The sequence below is a fragment of the Sabethes cyaneus genome, chromosome 2 (assembly GCF_943734655.1).
Source record: "Sabethes cyaneus chromosome 2, idSabCyanKW18_F2, whole genome shotgun sequence".
NCBI classification, from domain to species: Eukaryota; Metazoa; Arthropoda; class Insecta; order Diptera; family Culicidae; genus Sabethes; species Sabethes cyaneus.
Genome location: NC_071354.1, coordinates 198,379,266 through 198,399,620, shown reverse-complemented (window position 1 = coordinate 198,399,620; position 20,355 = coordinate 198,379,266). Strand labels below are relative to the sequence as shown.

The following is a 20,355-nucleotide window of genomic DNA, read 5'->3' as shown; positions in this document are numbered from 1 at the left end:
CCGGGTTATGCTGCTGGGCTGCTGCAGCCGCTGGCATTTGACCTGCCGCGCTAGTTTGCAGACCCGCGCTACTCCCGATCCAATCCTCAACTCTTCTCATGCTATCTTCACGGCTCACTTGGCTTCTTCTCTCAGCCTCGGCAGCAATCGTAACCTCCAACAGGTTTTGCTGCTCTCTCAAAAACTTTTTCTCTAGTTCGATTTCCGCCCGTTGTTTCTCTAACTCTTGTTGTTCCCGCAGACGAGCCATATTATCGGCCAACTGTGACGATGATCGACTAATGACACTGACTCTCGTAGAAGCGCGGGAGTTAGACTTGCATCGGATGTACACCCATGCATGATCGCTGACCGATTCTGTCACGTTGGCACAGCTGAAGTGCCACCACGTATCACAGGCGTCACATTGGACGAGGTCATCTGCTTCTTCTGGCCTGGTGCATCCAGCGCATGCAGCTTTCGTTACGGGAACCGAATGATGGCTCATCATGAAATTTTGAAGAATGTTGCGACAGCAAACGAAATAGATGCACTGTTTTTGATAGCAAGATATTTATTCGACTGCTTCAAACTGTAAGCAACATTTTAGTTTTAGTTTAGCGTTAATATTAGCATTTAGTTTAGGATTAAACACTCACATTTCAGTGATCCTTTTTAGCAATAAGTTTTCCGTTCTACTGTCCAACTTTTAGGTTAGCGTTAGTCCCTAAGTAGTTCGTAGAATAGTAGAATAGCTTTAGTTGTAGGTACAAATTCTAATCTCGACTTCTAATAATTTTTATCTAATTATTTTATCTTTACCTGTTTGTAGTATAACAATCGATAGATTTTAATTACTTTAATAAATAATTTTAATGCACTCGCGCTATTGATAATTGGTTTTCCGTATGTGTTCGTTCGTTATGGCTTTATCACAATGCAGACCGTTTTCTTCGATGTTGGCTGCGCTTATCAGTCAAGCGGTTGAATCGGTTGATCTAGGGTGACCATCTCGGCCGTACCGGTTTCAACAATGGTCTATCTTAATCGCATGAACCGACTTTACAGAAAATAGGAGGAGGAGAAAGTAGGAAATAAAAAAGTATAAAAATAGTACTTAAAGTGCTTCTATTTTACCTTCCTTAGACACAATTATCCGAACTCTTTGTTACGTTCAAGTTGCATGTTGAACTTTCCAGCTGCTACAAATATTAACGATACTTTATTGAGAATGAAGTTCGGTTTACAAATGTAGTGTGTGGTTGTTCAGCAAGAAAGTTCTGCGGAACTAAATTTGAACCAAATATGAACTTCCAAGTTCATTCCTTAGGTGAAATTCGAACTTTTGGTTGCTTGGGGAGCCTTATTGACAGTGCAAAAGTCACTCTTACAGTTAAATGTACTAGTCACTTACTTACTTACTTATGTGTCCATGTCCGCCGGTCCGGCAGAACAAAGGGATGAAATTAGAGATCTCCACTGCTGACGGTTACCCGCCATGGCTTTTACCTGTCGCCAGGACAGGTTCTCGTCTACAGCCCGGATGTCGTTGGCTAAGCTCCGTCTCCATGAGCCTCTGGGTCTGCCTCTTCTACGCTGTCCTTGTGGATTCCAGTCGAGTGCTGCTCTGCAAACCTCGTTCGCTGCTTTCCTCAAGGTGTGTCCGATCCACTTCCACCTACGCTCACGAATTTCTGTGGCTATCCGCCGTTGATGACACCGACGATGGAGTTCCTCATTGGATATCCAATTATCAGGCCACCAGGCACGAATAATATATCGCAGGCACCGGTTAATGAATACCTGCAGTTTTTGCGTTGTCTCCGCTGAGACGCACCACGTTTCGCAGGCATACAGCAGTACGGATTTAACGTTTGAATTAAAGATTCGGGTTTTCGTACGTAGAGTGATCTGGTTTGAGCGCCAAATGTTTCGCAGACCTGCAAAGGCACCCCTGGCCTTCCTGATCCGTGTGGCTATATCAGTCTTGGTACCACCATCGGGCGTTGTTTGGCTACCAAGATATTGAAAGACGGCTACCTGCTCAACTTGTTGTCCCGCTACTGTAAAGTTGGTGGAATTGTCAGTGTTCACTACCATAGACTTAGTTTTCGCTACATTGACTGTGAGACCTGCTGCCTGGGAGCTCTCGGAGAGGTCATCTAACTTGCTCTGCATATCGTTTCGGCGTTGTGCGAGCAAGACAATGTCGTCGGCTAGGTCGAGGTCATTTAGCTGCTCCATCGTTAGAGGATTCCAAGGCAATCCTCGATTTGGTCGATTTGTCAATTGCTCCAACTAATATCTCATCCATAACGATGAGAAACAGAAGCGATGATAAAATGCAGCCCTGTCTCACGCCAGCAGTAACCCTTATGGGGTCGGACAAGACGCCGTCGTGCAAAACCTTGCACGAGAACGCCTCGTACTGAGCCTCGATGAGATGGACTAGCTTATCTGGAACTCCTCTACGCCTAAGTGCGCCCCAGATGTTTTCGTGATTGAGTCGGTCGAACGCCTTTTCGAAGTCAACGAACACCAGCAGAAGAGAGTCCTGGAATTCGTTGATCTGCTCCAATATAATGCGGAGCGTTGTGATATGGTCTACACATGATCGGCCAGCACGGAATCCAGCTTGCTGCCGCCGGAGAGTAGCGTCGATCTTCTCCTGGATCCGGTTGAGGATTACCTTACAGAGTACTTTGAGAGTAATACAGAGCAACGTGATGCCACGCCAGTTACCGCATTCCGTTAGGTCTCCTTTCTTAGGGACTTTGACCAATATGCCCTGCATCCAGTCCACCGGAAAAGTTGCGGTTTCCCAAATATTGCTGAAAAGCTGATGCATCATCTGGGCTGACAAAGATGGGTCAGCTTTGAGCATTTCGGATGAAATACGATCTATTCCTGGCGCTCTATTGGATTTCATACTCTTGATGGCTGCTACAATTTCATCCAGCGATGGCGCCTCCGAGTTCACGCGATTTATTCGACGAACTGTAGGCGTCGTACGCTGCTGGTTTTGTTGGTCTCTGACATTTGAAACTCGGAAGAGTTGTTCAAAATGTTCAGTCCATCGCTTAAGCTGTTCTGTACGGTCAGTCAATAGCTGACCAGCTCTGTCCTTTAGCGGCATCTTTGTATTCATCCTGGCACCACTAAGGCGGCGAGAAATATCGTACAACAAACGGATATCACCATTGGCGGCGGCGGTTTCTCCTTGTTCGGCTAGGGAGTTAGTCCAGGCTCTCTTGTCCCGCCTACAAGCACGTTTAACAGCCCTTTCCAGTTCGGCGTATCGTTGACGGGCAGCTGTCTTAGCCGATCTGGTCCGCGCTCGCTCAATGCCGGCTTTCGCCTCTCTCCGCTCGTCGATCTTCCTCCAAGTTTCATCCGAAATCCACTCCCTCCGCCCACTGCGCGCTTTGCCGAGGGTTTCATCACTGGTCGTGATGAAGGCGTTCTTGATGCCGGTCCATTGCTCTTCGACGGTTCCACCAGATGGCAACTCCGAGGCTCGAGATTCAAGTTGTTCAACAAAGGCCCTTTTCACCTCAGGATTCTCCAATCGGCGGACGTCGTAGCGGCACCCAACTTTCTCCTCCCGTCGTTGGACACGTGCGACGCGCAGACGTATTTCAGCGATAACAAGATGATGGTCGGATGCAATGTCAGCGCTGCGTTTGTTGCGTACATCAAGAAGGCTCCTTCTCCATTTCCGGCTGATGCAGATGTGGTCGATTTGGTTTTCTGTTCGGCCGTCGCGGGAAACCCACGTGACTTTATGTACTGGTCTATGGGGGAAGAGCGATCCACCAATGACCATGTCGTTATTACCACAGAATTCTGTAAACAGCTCCCCGTTTTCGCTCATCTCTCCTAGGCCATGGCGTCCCATGACGCGTTCAAGGTCCGCGTTGTTTGAGCCAATCTTCGCGTTGAAGTCGCCCATGTGAATTTGGATGTCCCCCTTCGGGATTTTCTCAACCACGCTGTTCAGCTGGCTGTAAAAGCTCTCTTTCTCCTGCAGGTCGGCAGCATCTGTTGGCGCATAGCACTGGATTGCCGTAAGGTTCCTAACCCGTGTTCTAAATCTGGCAACGATTATTCGCTCATTTATTGGTTCCCACTTCATCAGGGCCGCACGTGCCCCTGGGCTCAGTAGGAATCCAACTCCTCTTTCTCGAGTAGCATTTTCACCTCGTATGCCAGAGTAGAGCAGGACTTGCCCGGATGATGTCCTGTGTTCGCCAGTACCCGGCCAGCGGACCTCGCTCAGCCCCAGGATTTCAAGCTTCAGACGGCTAGCTTCCCTTGCAAGTTGAGCCAGCTTGCCCTGCTGGGCAAGGGTCAGTATATTCCATGTTCCGATTCGTGTCCGTGTTTTCATGCTAAAGGTCGTTGCCAATAATCCGGAGAGATTTCTTCTTTCATTTTCATTAACTTTTTGTGTGTTCTGGTACAGTAGGCTGTTAACCTAAGGTCCTTATCCCGCTGATGGGGCTGCCATCTTAATGTGGGCGGGAGCCACTGTGCCCCCTTTCCTGTTAGCATACGACAACCGAAGTTGCGTACCCCAGCCGGCACCTCGTGGAGGTAGGAATAGGAGTTAATGAACAGAGGTTATGGAATGCACATGTTCACCCTTTGCCAGCCAATGTACTAGTCAGCCGCGCCAGAATTGGCTATAGTTGGAGGCAGTACAGGCATAAGGCACGAGGTGGCTAAGATAGAACGAACATTGAAGGAATTGTATGTATGTATGTATGGGGGTAGCCACCATCACCTCAAGGGTTTCCCATTGTATGCAAGTAGAATTACTGCAGAATCGAATTTATCTACCCAGCAACTTTCATGTCAATGCTGTTCGTAAAGGACCAAAAGGGGTTGGGTGGATCTATAAGCAATGTCGCTTATATGTTTCCACGGGAATATAAGACACTCCTTCCAGCATAGACCTCCGGTTTCTAAATACATAACTTCGCCGTGCAAACTTATCTTGCGTGATGATTTGTGTGCTAGAAGGGCGCGTCAAAATCCTCTCCGACCTTATATGACTTGGGCTGGTTACCACATCCCTCATCCAGTCTTCGATTCATTCGATACCCTGATGCTCCCTCCCCTCCCTTTTAATGATGTATATGTAAATGTATTAAATAATGAGTAAAATGAATATACAATATATGTAAATATCTATTATAGTGGCAATGATTCTACACTTGTTTATGTATCGCAGTCATATACTAATTAATAAACTATATTTTAAAAGTGCATTCAATTGTTTAAAACTCTACACTGTATTATTAACCGAATCAGCCACCCGATGGGCCATCAGTCTGCGACTGTGTAAAGTTCAAAACGGACAGCACAAAAGAAAGACATCGCCACACATCAGACTTTAGCCTAAAAAAACAAACAGTCAAACCACTACTTATCTAAGCACTCGTCGGATCGGAACGTCCTGTCCACTCTAGACTACACATTAGACCATACACATATGGAGCATGGTACCCGTACACACTAACTGCATGATGGTCTCTTATTCCCACCACTAGCAAGCAAAAACACGAAAAGACGAACGGCGATGATCCGGTTTATTCGTCAGCGGCTTCAACGCAAGTAGCACAGCGACATACACACACGGAAAGCACGAAACTATGTGCTAGCAAAAAAAAAAATACCAAGCCCGAACTGCTTCACTAACACACATGCGCTTTGCATTCGAAACGTTCGAAACACATTATTTTATTACACGAACTGCCGAAACGGAAATTTTCTTGCGCTCTATAAAGACGCACATAACTGAGCGGGCAAAGTCATTGCTTGAATACACAGACATGCATAACCGACAAAGGAAAAAGCTGAAATAGCTTGCTTCGGAATCGCACTTTTCATCACAATTAGCCCAAAAACATCACTCATTCCGATCCGCGGAGTATAAACTCATCGTTAATCACTCTTGAATATACGAATTTCAACTAAAGGCACTCGCGTACATTAAATTACAGCGAAAACTACTGATCTTTCGATTCAGCGTTTCGCGAAAACGCACAAGCATCCAATCTCTTTGCTTTCTCATACCGAACTGAGAACGAACATTGAAGGAATTGTAAGCCCAAACATGCAAAAGTACGTATAAATTATTATTATTAAGCATATTGCTCAATCAACAGCGATTATAGCAAAAAGAAATGCAGTACAGATTACAGCAAACACCCGGGCGATGTCATGATGATGAGTCCACACAGGAAAAAAAAGTATAAAAATTGTATTTGCTTCCACTATTGCCTACCAGCTTATAGTTTCAAAAGACTTAGGGTTTGTTTCTAATTCCCATCATAGTAAGTAAAGCCATTTTAATTTTATTTTATTTTGTTGGATGGATTTTTTTAAATACTCCAAAAGTTCTTGTGCTGATTTGACTAAAACACACTTACCTTCCGCTCACTTTGATTGATCGCGTATGATAGACAACAAACTAAAATATTAGGGAATAACTAGTTTTGCATTGTGTGTTATGTTTAAGATATTTTTAATAATTTGTGTTGGATAGGACGGGAATAGGCAATTACGACGAAGCAGCAACATACCCTACTTTTGATGATCTTTGATGATCTGTCGAATTTTTTTTTAATTTGAACACTGAGTAGATTCTGTGTAGTTTCTAGTTTACCTTTCATCTTTGACTTTCTTGTCATATTATTATGATCCAAACGTTCTAAACAAGAAGCAATACTCGTTCGTACCTTGGAAAAATGCCAAAACCACCATTACCTAGTGACCTCCACCGGCCAGCAGCGCGCCGTCTAGCAAGGCAGACGAAAAAGAGGATAATACATACGGTACCTTCCGCATGAAAATCCGTATGAACCAGCATGTTGCGGTAACAGGTGACTCAGTAATATTTCGTCATTATAAATGACAGTGGGCAGGCAGAAATGGCAGGCCAGCAGCAGGTCGAACATGGTAGGTTGGAAGCTTGTAAAGTCTGAACGAGCTTCGTTATGAAAATCTGCCACTTATGCTCTCATATTTAATGCTGTGCTGTCTAGGAGCAGCTAGAGCTCAGCTATGCTAAATTGTTTGATTAATAACGGCACTTTAGACAAGCTGCAGACAGAAGAATGTTGCCTGTAGTGTGATCTACTTTTAGCGCCATAGGTACCGGCATTTGTTTTAATTTCTAGTGAACCGTCCAGTCTTCTCATAACCTGCAATGATTAGTTAGTTTAATTCTGTTGCAGTACAACATGTTACAGTAGAATGTGGAACATTCTACACAATTTGTAGTAAAAAAGAAGGTGAGATTCCGAAGCGAATCCGCACTGTGCTTTTTAACCCAAGTTACAAACAAATTGTGGTCAAAAATCCACTGTGTTGTTGGTTCGATCAGCATGGATGGAAAAGCCGAGTAACGTTTAATGGTTAAGTATAAGCACAGTCATTTACGTCGCTTTCCACAACCCATAGCTATTAATTTGCCACCAATATCGGCCCCGCCGGGATTAATATTCATTCGCCGGAACGCTGCAAACCACACAGTGTTGGAAGAAAAATGACTAAACACCTTCACCGAACCACAGTATCTCTCGATGGCAAGCAATATGGACGTGCCCGACCGCTAATGTAAAGAAACTAAACCGGTTAACCGAACCGCAAAACATCACGTTATAGGAAAAGCTAAGTCAAGCCAGACGCCATGACGCGCCACCACCGACCGCTGCTGGGTGGCTCCAGCTAGGGTTCGCATTAGTTAATCCGATTTCGCCAACTTGAATCCGCCACCTGTCCGTCGGTGCGTCGGGTCCGTCAACATGCACGCAAATATTTTGCTGGAGCGAAGACCCGAAACTGACGTGGTTACACTCTGGGATTAGGATACCGGGATAATAGTCCATTAAAGTGGATAACAACGCCAGCATCCGCGCCGGATGTCTAAATCCCATGATTCCGACACACACACACATTGTCCTTCTCCTCGTTCGTCGTTGCTACTCGTATCCACATCCACATCGTCATCCACACACTATCGTCATCCGGCACATTTATTCGCTGGATCATTTCCGGAAAGCGATTGGCATTTTGTGTGACCAACCGACCGTTCGACTGAGTGGCACAACGCGAAGCGTAGCTCCCGAACCGATTTAGGATGCCCGGTATTGTTTGGGTGGATTTATTGTCTCTGCTCTCCCTGGATGTCGAACGGTCGGTCGGTCGGTCGCAGCCAAAGGCCATTCTCGTTTGGTAGAATCGTAATGCACCATCCGGTGGTGCCGCTCCGACGGTGGAGGTGGCCACCGGTGAGGGTCGATGACGATTATGAGTTTTGTGTGACAAACACACGTACATGTCACGTTGGGGAACTATAGAGAGTGGGTAATAATAATTTAAACCGAGCCTGCGGCACATTTCCGATTAAACAAAATACAGACTAGTTCCTTATGGAACATGTAGCATCGCTTCCTGGAACCAAAGCTCGGTGGAAAATTTTCGACGACCAGCGCAAAAGGCACGACCGGACTCTGAACGGATATGTATGTGATATTTTGCTCCCTTTCAGTGCCTGTGCCCGGACTATGTTTATTATCCGCTTCGGATATAACCGGGAAGTGGATTCGCTTCCCAGTTCGGCGGAAATCAACTGTAAATGAACCAAGTATGGCTGATGCGGGAATATTTTTTTTTTTGATCAGGAATGTTTAATTCAAAGAGAAAATGAAAAGAATTTAATATTCACATACATTTAGCTGCTGGTAAGTAAAATTAAATTATAGAATTATCTGTTATGAACGAGATCCAAATAATGAACAGAATAAATTCGCAATAAACAATTTCACGTTTGGATGATTCTATTGAGATAAATTTCATTGAGCTTGAGATAATAGAATTATCTCAAAGAGTTTTCTGCTCTTCTTGTTATTAATTTGAATTTGATAAGACAAGCACAATGTTGATTTATTTTTGTTATCGTCACTACCTTTGAGTCTAGATTTTATCTCAAAAGTTGGCCATCGCATCATCCAGATTCGTAATAGTCGAAAGTGATGTCTCATATTTTGTACCTAAATATTTTTAAGCAAGACAAAATCAATACGAAACATGTTTCGTAAATACTTCCAGTGACAATGCCTTTCGTCGTTGAAGATGTGCACAAAATCAAGAGTATTTTGAATGATCTCTCCCATTCACCAGCTGTGAGCTGTCAACTTCAAGCATATCACCATCCTCTCCATTTCGATTCGACAGCATTCGCGACGAACTCTATCGAGATAAATATGTACTCACGTGTCACTTTCAACCGAACCGATAGCATCGACGACCAAAGGAAGTCGACGACGAGGTGTTCCGCCTTCCGCCTTCTGTTTGTGCCTTCCTTCGGCGAGTTGGCAAAACATACGTCATGAATGATGATGATGACAAAAAAGCGACTACCCGTAGCTGTAGGTGAGGTAGAACGTAGAAGCCCGCATCGCGTGCAGCAGAGGCAGAAAGGCGAACCCCTTTCAGATGCTGCTGGAATTAATGCGGGTGGCAGAACACATTGATTGCGTCAAAAAAGCGACAAATATTGATCTTGCGGAAAGATACTAGCACGGGGGTAAGAGATAAAGTTTGTCGATTATTTCGGTACAGTGACAGGATTTAGCTAGAAACCAACGGAAAATAATAGCAATTTTAGGTCCTCTCGGAACCTCCACTGTCAATTTCTGCACAATTTTGTGCCACAGAAAAAAATCGCTGTCATAATATTCCGAGATCCGAATGGTCCTAATTGTTTGTTCATCACTGTTTGCTGGTATGACCGACCGTACAGCAGCGGTGGATTCGACCCACTTTCGACCAGCAGCCGGCAGTCGGATGCAAACAGCTTAGAAGAGCACTCGAAAAGTGCTCGCATGTCAATGCCAACACCACTCCATACACTCCCACTGTTGTTGCTGCTGCTGCTGCTGCTACTACTACTGCTACCCGGTTAAAGTTTGTTTTTCGACTTTGATTAGCGAACAGTCAGCGGGAATCGAACGTCCGTTCTAGTTGCTGTGAAAAGCGAACAGATTATTACAAACCTGCCTGTGAATAGATTATCATGAAAATTTTCATATAGAAAAAGGCATCTATCTTTTGGTTCAGCCGCCCAGTTAGCTTCGAATACGATGCTGGTCTGAAAAACCAGCCGTCGTATGTTCGAATTTCGGATAGGTGGTGCTGCTAGATAGAGTCAGCACGATTTCTGCGTAATAAAAACTGTGCTGTACTCTAGTAGCCGGCCGCGAAGTCTGGTGATAATTCTTTATCGGTCCAAGTAACAATTAGGGTTTTATTACACTCTTATGAAGGGTTTTAGCACCAAAATTGGTCGAAAAAACCGCAATAAGAGTGCAATAAAACTCACATTGTTACTTGGGGGGTCAAGTCTTAGAAAGACGTTTAAGCCCACAGCTTTGCTTTTGGTTGTCCCAGGTTAAACGACTCGTTTTTGACAAGTTTTCGGAGAATCGTTACTATAAAACAACTACCTTAGAACAGTTTTCAGTAAAGGTTATATAGTGTAACGTTTAGGTTAACGGCATACGAACGTTAGGCATAATCGACAATAGGCATAAATACATTAGACATAATGCACGTTAGGCATAATGTATGGAAGACATAAAGTATGGTAGGCATAATGAACGTTAAGAAATCCGCTTGCAGGAGGTCCAATCGACACAGTTTAACCCCTCTAAGGTCCACATCATTTTTAGCATCGCAAAATTCACTAAAATGGTCGTAACTTTTTTATCTTCCAATATTTTGAGAGGCGACACGACATACTTTACTAAACAAATATTAAATATTTGTCAACTTTATCTAAAAAAGCCATGTCGCGGTCCCCCAAGGAACTCCGGAATAACTACGGGGCCATAAGACATATGGCCATTATCTATAGATATTATGAAAATAGAAAATTTTTTCGGGAAATCCCCCAAATTTGCTGAAAACAGATTAAAAGATAAAAAAGTTACGACCATTTTAGTGAATTTTGCGGTGCGAAAAATAATGTAGACCTTAGAGGGGTTAAAAAACATTGCATATAGAGTAAGTCAGATAATCCGATGAATGGCTGAAACACAAATGGCCGAATCACGGAAGGCCGAAACTTAAATGAACGAAATAACAAATGGCATAGTAGATCTAAAGGCTGATACACAAATGGCCGAAGACGATTGGCCGCATCACGAATGGCCGATTGAGTTTCGAGTGGCCGAATGTCATAAAAGTATTCGCAGGCTTAGATCTGCTCAAATGTTGGATATTATACTATCCTTACTGGCTGCTGCTCGTTCGAACTCAACTAAGGGATAACCCCCCTACCCCCTCCCCCCTACCCCCTACCCCCTCTATTATGATCAAAATAATGGTCGCAGTAGTCTAACCTTCCGACAAAAACCTGAATTAATCCACCTAGCGGCGTGACCTGGCCTTCCAACTGTAACAATAATCTTTTCTTAATTTCTCACGATCATTTATAATTCAATTGACTATATTTTTAATAATCAATTATTACAACCGTCATTTCACAGCAAAATTCACAAGGTTAATTTTCCCAGCGCTAGTCTTTTTTGATGGCATGAGGGTTCCTATTTCCTGCACTAAATTTGTTTGAATTTTGTATAAATTCAAATGGGAAAATCAATTTTTATTAGCATTTTCAAATCTAGACGTCACTATATATGCCTAACCATTAGTTACTCGTACGAACTTAGATTCATAAGCATGCTAAAACAGAACAGAATTCACTAGAATACTTGCGCTGCTTGGCGAAAAACTTATGAAATCTTGGTCTGCCGATCAACCTTGCTGACAACAGTAGTTTTCTTTATTGCCAAAGTCGCAAGATATACAGAGATAAAGCTAACGTTCCGCAGGCGTTGTACAAAATAGGGAAGAGACGTCTACAGTGGGACACTTTTTTTTCAAAAATTTTAAAGAAAATTTCATGATAGCTACCAATGAGCTCTACAACAGGGCGAGTAACCATGGGTTAAACAAACTGCTTTTCTTCGTATGGAATAACAGCTGATGGATAAAATTAAATTATATTACAATTTTGAAAAATTGAAATGAAATATTTATATTGAAAATTGACGATTATATTTCATCACTTTTCCTGTATTTCAAAGCAAATTGCAAACAAATTGTACACACATATATCATACATACATCACATACACAGAAACATACATACCTAAATACATACATTCATACATACATACATACATACATACATACACACATACAAACATACATACGCACATACTTTGAATACAATCGATCCTTGAGTGGAATATTCTGTTTTTACACGTTTTGGACGGTTCAATAGATGACGCTTAAATGTTTTAGTTTGAATAACTTTTGATTGAATTGTTCGATTTTCAATAATTCGGTTTCGTTTGATAGATCTGAGCCGCAATTCTCAAATCATAATAAATAGCAGAAAGTTTATTATTGCATTATTGCTAATATATTGGAAAAATATGTTTCAAATACTTTTTTTTGCACATTTCTTTACATTACGTAACTTTTAATCCACAAGTCCAATAATCATAAAATTTGGAAGTTATAGCTTTAAAATGGTCTCCATTCATTTGCAATTAATTTTGTTCAAATCGATTGAGGTACCTCTGAGAAAATGAGGTCTCGCTGCCGCTCGTTCGGACTTAAATAAGAGATAATCCCAACTAGTCAGTAAACCTAGGAAAATGCATGCATCTAAATAGAAGTGGATTCTGCGGAGAGGCTGCGCCCCGCAGCGGTCGGCGCTTCCAGGTCACCGGCGCCCACTTGCGGCCTGCTGCCGTCTCGGCCTAAATAATCTAGGAAGCATTTGCTACTAACACGGTAAATAGGTCTCGCGCCTTATAATGAACGTAAATTATTTGTGCTTAGGGAATGATTTAAAGAACTTTCAATCTATACCTATACAAATGGATTTCTGTCTGTCTGTCTATCGGTATGTTCCTTATAGAAGCGAAAACTACTGAACCGATCGGCGTGAAAATTTGCATGTAGGGGTTTTTGGGGCCGTGGAATATTCTTATGATGGTTAGAGACCCCTTTCCCCTCTAAGAGGGGGGGCTCCTATACAAATGAAATACAAATTTTTGCATAACTCTAGAACTAATCAGGCAAATGGAACAAAAATTTGGCATGTGGGAATTTTTGGAGATAAGAATTTATTTATGGTGTATTGAGACTCTTCCCCTCTTAGGAGGGGAATTATGATCCCTCCGCCATTTAGGAGAGGGTGCTCTCATACAAATGAAATACAAATTTCCTCATAACTCGAGAACTAATCAAGCAAATGGAACCAAATTTGGCACGTGGGTGTTTTGGTGTCAATTTTTTCCTATGGTGAATTGAGACTCCTCCCCTTTTTAGGAGGGGAATTATGACCCCTCTCCCTATAAGAGGGGGGCTCCCATACAAATGAAATACAAACTTCCTTATAAGTAGAGAACTAATCAAGAAAGTGGAACCAAATTTAGCATGTGGGGGATTTTGTAGGCAGGATTTTTTATGATGGTTTGAGACCCCTCACCCCTGTGGTATGGGAATAAGGACTCTCATACAAACAAAACAGAAATTTTTGCGTAACTCAAAAACGAATCGAACTCGAGAAATTTTAGACTCTTCCATAAATTATAACAGACAATAAACAAAACTATCTGCAGCCCCCCGCAGAAATCACCTCTGTCTAGGTTTATTTGTTTTCCTAGGTCTAACAACCTCCATTACTTTCCTTCGGTTGGGTCCGAACGAGCGACAACGAGTAAGGAGAAGATCACCTCGAGGATCGAAATGGTACTTTCCACGAAAAGGTTTTCCGTGAAATGGTACATTCCGCGTAAAGTTTTTCGCGAAATAGTATTCGGCGTAGTGTTATACAATCACGGCGAATATTTAAATGCTATCCGCTTTATTTTATCTGGCTAAGTAACCGGGGGATTGTGTTCTACTTTACTGTGAGGAAAATTTGTAAATTAAACTACCCATGCTTTCATAGTGACGTAACTGCCAAAATGAGTTATCTAAGGTTGAGCTCCTCAGTAACATGCTAAACTCGAGATTGTGACAGATTTACGATTTATGTACAACACATTTTAATTTGTGGCAATACGAAGTTTGTCGGGTCAGCTAGTCATCTATATATCTTCCAAAATAAAAAATAAGGTGCAGAGTGTCTTGTTTTTCTGAGACTGAGGTGCAGAGTTTTACGAAATACTTTTTCCCTTCATTATTTATGTGATATTTTTCTAAAAAGCACCTAAATCAGTATACATGTTAATGTTAAGGAGGCATAGTACTTTTTCAATTTAAAAAAATCGAAATTTTTTTTATTGATTATTTCGAAAAATTAACATTTTGACCATACGTTTTTCAAGTCATTTCGATGAATTTCAAAAATTGACAAAGTTACAGCTATTTGTACTGCGCATGTCTGGAGCGATTACACAGCGAATAAAAACTTCAACGTCGTTTTTCTCGAAACCAGGTTTTAAAAGTCGGTACCATAAATATCTCAAGAACGGCTCAAGCAATTCTCATGATTCTTTTTTTGTTTTGAAGCCAAAAAAATTATCTAGTGTTTGACCCATCCTTTTTTTGATATTACAATTTTTATATTTTTTAGAAATTTTTAAAGTCAATTTTTCCAACTAAAAACCCGATTTAATCCACCTAGTGGTGAAAGGAACCTTTGTTATACGGTCTTACTTGCTATTTGAGATAGAAATCGACACATCTTCGGAACATAATTCATCTATTGGTTATCGTTGCGTAGTGCGCGTTGGTTTACATAAAATTTTTGAAAATTGAATAAGGGTACAAAATTTGAACAAAATAGGAACACTTTAAAATTTTGATAGATCCTTTTTTCATGAAATTCCTGAGTAAGGATAAGTAAGTTGTTATTAATCTGAGTAAGTGCAAATAAAAGCAAGTTTTAAGAGCAAATCTTATCCGTTAGCATATACATTGTCTAGGAAAGGTCTAGCTTATAGGTTTTTGAACTATGCATAGTTTTCTGTAATGCCATTCTATTTGAATCACATCAATAGAGTTTTCTTGAATAATTTTCATCAATTTTTATTAACCTTCGGTTACTCGCGCTGTTGTATTTTATACAACACGTGTAGGTTTTTCAACGCCATATTGTTATAAAGTTACAAATCGTTGTTTATCTAAAGTATATTCTTCAACAAACTGTTCACAATACAAAATATCATAATTATTCAATGCATTAATAACTTAAATTGTTGGGAAAATGTATGCAGCAAAACTATCAGCAAATGTAAAATGTTTAAAATGCATCCGTCTGCTGGTAGTCAAGTAATTCGGAGTCAAAATTAGGGTATTCTTTAGAATCGAAGTTCTACAGTTCCTAAACAAGCAAACATACAGGTGTACTATTTTCAGCAAAGTTGTGTATTTTTACTATTTGTACAATTTTGTAGTACATGAAAAAGTCATACAACAATTACAAAAACAGCAAAAATAGAAAAACTGATTTTACAAATTCATATACAATAAATAAGATTTTTCTATCTTCGCTGCAAAGACAGAAAGTTACCGTCTTTAGCAAAATTTCTTGTAATAATATGCTCAATAACTTTGCAGAACACATCAATGTCTTATATTGACACTGAAGAAAAAAATTTTTTACTTTCACTTTTGGGGGGATTAATCAAAATTTAAATTTCACCAGACGATAGAGCTTTCAATTTCAAGAAACTCTTCCAAAGGTTCAATAAACCTAAAACCAAGTTTTCCCAGTCAACACTCTAGTGCACACGTTTTCTTTGGTTCGGGGCTATTTTGCGCGCGAGTAACTGCGTTACAAAAGTTGGCGCGAGTGTTCGAGGGTTAATATCTTTTGATCGGTAGAACCAATTCTTATGAAATTTTGCATATATATTCGTAGTGTGAAAACCTCTCCTTTGATATTAAAATAATTGAAATTAGATAAATTATCTTGGTTAAAATCATTATAAATTATTGTTAATTTTGGCGTGGTGTATACGGTTGCTCATAACTTTCAAATTGCACGTCCAATCAAAAAATCATTCAATAGTGATCTATTAGGATATATTATCTTTCAAATGAGACTAATAGCGCATAAATCGGTTTGGCCATCTCTAAGAAACAGGCGATAATTATTACCTTGTCAAAACAGGTTTTTTAAGCATAACTTTTAAACTACTTGTTTGTTTTCAATTAAAAATTCCTGAACAATTTAGCTTTAATAAGGGCTTTCATTTGATACTAAGATCGTTGAAATCGGTCATGTAGTTTCGAAGAAACCCGTGTCACGTATTTTTCACATTTTTGTTTATAACTTTTAAACGAAACATCGTATCACGAAACAACTCAATAGTGATCTACTAGACAATAACACCTTTCAAACAAAAGTAATAGCGAACGATTCGGTTCAGCCATCTCTGAGAAACAGGCGATAGAAAAAATCATTACATACATACACACACACACACACACACAGACATTGCTCAAATCGTCGAACCCTATCGATTGGTATATGTGACTTGGCCCTCCGGGCCTCTGATCAATTTCGTGTTTTTCGACCAATTTTTAAACCTTTGTTATAGTATAACAAAGGTAAAACGTTACTTTTATGTTTGAATGTCCGCCATTTTGTTATGCGTTCGAATTTAAAAAAAAGGATGGGTCAAACACGAGATAATTTAATATACTTTCATGTCGTTTTGGAATTTTTCAATTCGGATAAGCCCCCCAGCGCCAATTCATGGTACCGTAAATCATGTTTTTTTCGAATGATCATGTTCAAGGAGCCGTAGGTGAGAGGGGAAGAGGTTCACATATGCAAACAAAATTGTAAATATTAGTATAAAGTGCAATGTTTCGAATGCAAAAAACCCAAATCGATTCGCTTTTCGCGTTATCGAGAAAAAAATATTTGAAAAAAGGCAAAAAATATGGTGTAAAAAGTACTATGCCCCCTTAAGGATGTTAAAGTAAATTTAAATAATTTTTTTTAATAAAGTAACCAAAGTAAAATTCTCTGGTTGAAGTATTTCTAATCAAGAAATGTCAAATGAGGTAAAAATTCGGCCTTTCGTGATTCGGCCCTACGTGAGTCGGCCAAACGAAACTTCGGCCTTCTGTGACTGTTGTTGAAAGTCGACCGTTTGGATTTCGGCCATTCGTGATTCGGCTATTTGGTACCAGCCCCATCTGTACATCATACTATTACGAATGTTGTAAAAAAATTTTGCTGTATGGACTCACTCATTGCGACGAGAATCGTTGATCTATTGTGATATCGCCCGGGTGTTTGCTGTATAACCCGCACGGCATTTTTTTTTGCAATAATCGCTATTGAGTGGGCGATATGCTTATTGAATTTTCATGCGTGCTTGTGTGTAATTGGGTACCCTTCCTTCAATACTTTTCTCTACTTTACTCACCCCGTTCCCCAATTATAGGTATCCCTGGCGCAAATAACAAGTGCATTTTTGCATTTTACTATAAGAGTCATTTTTGCACTGCCAATAGGCCATTTCGGAATAATATAGAATTCAGAATAAAGCAAGGGTGATGAGGGGCCTGAGAAAAAACTCATCACACACAGTCACACATCACAGTCACTTTGACATCGAATGGCCTGATTCTACTTACAGGTTACCGAGTCTGCTTTGACAAGTAAATGGTTATGGGTTCAACCATTTACTTGTCAAAGCAGACTCGGTAACCTTGCAGTTATAGAACCTCCTCGAATATTGTAACGTTTGTAATATCAATTTCTTTTTCGGACCCACAGCAAATCCTTCCCCGGATAAGCGAGTGTTCGTGAGGTGCTTGCTGAGGTGCTGTAGTTTAGTTACACATGTATTAGTTTCAGGTTTTTGTAAAGCATTTAGGGAGTGAGGTGTGATTTTTGTTACGAAAACATAACGTTCTGTCCGGGGTCTGGTTTTCATTACAGCCGGGATAAGGCGCTTATACTATTAGATTTTTCAAAAAAGCAACAAAAAAAATTTCAATTATTTTGAAAATAGTTTAGACAGCTTAACATTAACCTTAAAAAAAATTTTATCAATACTATTCGAGAATTATTCATTTTTGGCGAGATTCAGGAGCTTCGGCAATTCGGTTTTTGGCCTTTTGATAATTAGGCCAAGTACAATTTCAGTCTTTTGTGACAATTGTTGAAGGTCATTTAGATTTCGATTATTTGTTATTCAACCATTCGGTACCAGCCCGGTGAGACGATGTAATGGCTAGGAAAAACTAACAAGAGTCAGTCCTAGGGGGACTTAGGAAAGCGAATAAACCTAGACAAATTCGGCAGTCTCCCGTAGTGGCCTGCACTTTCGACGACGGGTCGCCGGTAAAACGCGCAGCAAGCGGTCGTCTCGCACTGAAAGGCCATAAATATTTTTTTACGACATCATTCTGAAAGATCGTTATGCCGACTGTTTTTCTACCAAATAGTGCCTTATGTTTATGCCAATATTTTTATGGCAAACCATTTTATACCAAACAGCATTATGCTGAATAAATTTCTGTTGAATGAGCGGCTCTGATTACCATTGTATTGTGGCAAAAGGCAAAGTGATAATTGTCTCAAATGCATATGCGTAAGAAAGTGAAGTTTTGTTAATTATGCCTACCGTCCATTATGCCTAATGTCCGTATGCCTAAAGTCCGAATGCCTAACGTCGCATACCCGTGTTTTCGTTACTCGGAGTGAAATGCAGACTGAAGTTTTGGGAGCATCTTTGTAGAATACGAAACCTGTAATAGGGCTTTTGCTACACACACACATGTAAGACATCTGTTGGGCACACATTGCATATTTTCCTATTCGATGCAGCAAAAACTTGCTGGATAAAATTATCATTTTTTCTAAAATTATTCATCATTTTAAAGCAACTAATAGTCAAAATAACCGACAAATGTTCCCTGAAATATATGCTGACTTTTGGTAACTAGGGTTTCGGTGAATTAAATCGGTGTCCCAAATATACTGTTTTTTGAAGCAGTATACGGCATAGGCCAAGTTGTAAGTAACGGAATATAAAACTGGTTTTAGCATAAAAAAATTGCTTTCTTAGCCGAAAGCACCTGCTGGCTATTGATATTTGTTTAGTTTTATCCCGCTAACATAGGTCATAGTTACATTTTTGATCATTGCTACCGCGTCTTATCTGATTTGTTGAAAATATTTTTTTATTTAATAAACAGATATATTACCTTGCCATATGTATGAAGCAATTTGTAATTTCTGTTTTAAATGAAGAAAATAAATCATTTAAAAAATTTTGCTCTTCCCAGCCCGTGTGTTTTATATGGAGCTGTCACTTTTGCCTGCCCAACACATCTCCAATACATTTGTACTCTGCAAACACCCTATTAAAGAATAGAAGAAGAAAGAAAGAAGAAGAAGAAAAAGTTTGACAGTTTTGAGCGCGCATACATTGCTACTGAATGATCAGAGTCAAGAGTCAATATCTGCACTCCGTAGGAAACGCATATTCGTGATGTTAGTGATGCCGTAAACGCGCGGTCAATCTGGTTGATCGGGTAATATCCGGGTTGTTTTGGGCAAATCTTTTCGTGCGAGAGAGGAGCTTCGGATCACCAGGTCTCGGAAAGCTGCGAAGTTTATACACCGTTTATTGTTCGTGTCGGTGTGCAGGCTGTAGGGTCTATACATTCACATCACTGATGACGATCTTGATGTTCCGTGGCGAATAGCTGTCGTAGTACGTTGCTTTTAGCCGTGCACAGAATGCTTCCTTTTCATCGTCAGGTCTACCTTCGAGCGGGCTGTTCAAGTTGATTATGCTGTAATTGAGCAGACGGCCCTTCATCGTCAACAGCACATCCTCTCGTTGATCGCCTTCGAACCTATCACGCGATCCTGCACTCTGCCCAACGCTACAAATCCCGTTCCCAGTTCGTTGGTAGTGTCACCGCTCTGGTAAAACTGGACCTTTCCGCCGCAGATCTTCCAAACCATCTCTTCTTTGCGACAGATCTCCTGCAGAGCTACGATGCCGAGTTTACGGGGTTCAAGCTGTTCGAGCAGCACCTTTTCGCCACATGCGAAATTCAGCGATCTGCACTGGTACATGTGAATCAATGTGATTTAGAGAATCTCCTTCCAAGGGGTAAGTCGCCTGAGTCAACCGTTGAATAAACCGTCTTAATGCAGAATGGCTCCAGCAGGTGGGGCGAAGAGCCCGCTCATTATCCACGATTAACCCTAGAAAGTTGACTGTTTCACTCTCCCTAGGCCCACCGCTTCAAATAAGTGCTCTGATGGTCCCTCCCTCTTCCCGATTCTAGTTTATT

At 40.9% G+C, this 20,355-nt stretch overlaps 1 protein-coding gene across 2 annotated transcripts in view; it reads left to right on the top strand.

Moving 5' to 3' along the window:
• Positions 1-20,355, top strand: part of LOC128733582 (uncharacterized) — a 242,087-nt gene that overhangs the window by 26,184 nt on the left and 195,548 nt on the right. The gene's annotated exons all lie outside the window — the stretch shown is intronic.